This window comes from Mya arenaria, chromosome 8 (assembly GCF_026914265.1).
Source record: "Mya arenaria isolate MELC-2E11 chromosome 8, ASM2691426v1".
NCBI classification, from domain to species: Eukaryota; Metazoa; Mollusca; class Bivalvia; order Myida; family Myidae; genus Mya; species Mya arenaria.
In genome coordinates, this window is record NC_069129.1 from 29653453 (window position 1) to 29654587 (window position 1135).

At 34.5% G+C, this 1135-nt stretch overlaps 1 long non-coding RNA gene across 1 annotated transcript; it reads left to right on the forward strand.

Moving 5' to 3' along the window:
• On the forward strand, positions 1-694 carry LOC128242730 (uncharacterized). Its single transcript, XR_008262686.1, has 2 exons — positions 1-188; positions 516-694. It is a non-coding gene; the product is annotated as an uncharacterized LOC128242730 (long non-coding RNA).
• The last annotated feature ends 441 nt before the right edge of the window (positions 695-1135 follow it).

Here is a 1135-nt window from a genome sequence, read left to right on the forward strand (position 1 = left end):
AAACATCAGCTTTTCGAACGTCGAACATATTAAGTTGGTATGTTTCTCATTCTAAAGTTCAAGCCGACTCTCAAGTAGAAATCAAACGCGAGAACACACAGTCTTTATTTCATCTGGAGCGGCATCCTTGAGGTCTATTAGTTCCTGCACGAAAGCACGGCTCCATTATCAGTATATCTACTGTTATAGTAAGTATTTCCTTCTTTAACGTTATTTGTTTGCAATAATGAGCGTTTAAGCGAAGATCATCTATGGACAAATCATTCATGATAAGCTACAACAGAGTTTTCTAGGGCAAAATAAACGCCGTGCTGACATATATTTAAGCAGTATTGATATAAATCATTGACCTATCTTAAAGTGTCGATATGATAAGATTCAAAAACAAATCTATTATGGTAAATTGGCATCCAGTTAGCCCTCATTTGCAATGGTGTACCTCTTACTCCAATTTGTGACCCATATTTAATTACTAACCTCAGATTTCAATATGTTCCATTTGTTTTTGTTTGCAGCCAATGCGGAATGCACATCTGATCAGGCCTGCGGAGGTCCATGTCCAATGTACAACGAAGACCTTTCTACCATCGTCTGGACGTGCTACAACCAAACCTGTGTTTGCTATAGCACTCAATATATTATCGCTTGAATAACACAGACGTTTTTACTGTAACAATACAAAAGTTTAGCAGTTGGTGGCGTTGTTTTTATTATTGCCTCTCAGTGTACCGAAACATTTTTTAAACAGGTGTCGACATTGGTATTAGTATTTTTATCAATGCGTAAAAGTGTATAACTTAAAAAGTTGTTGATAGTGTTATCCGTATTACTCTATATAACTGTAGAAGTTGTTGATATTGTTATCCGTATTACTCTCTATAATTTGAAAAGTTGTTGATATTGTTATCCGTATTACTCTATATAACTGTAGAAGTTGTTGACAGTATTATTCGTATTATTGTATATAACTGTAGAAGTTGTTGACAGTGTTATCCGTATTACTCTATATGACTGTAGAAGTTGTTGACATTGTTATCTATATTACTCTATATAATGTAAAGGTTGTTGACAGTGTTATCCGTGTTACTCTATATAACTGTAGAAGATGTTGACAGTGTTATCCGTGTTACTCTAT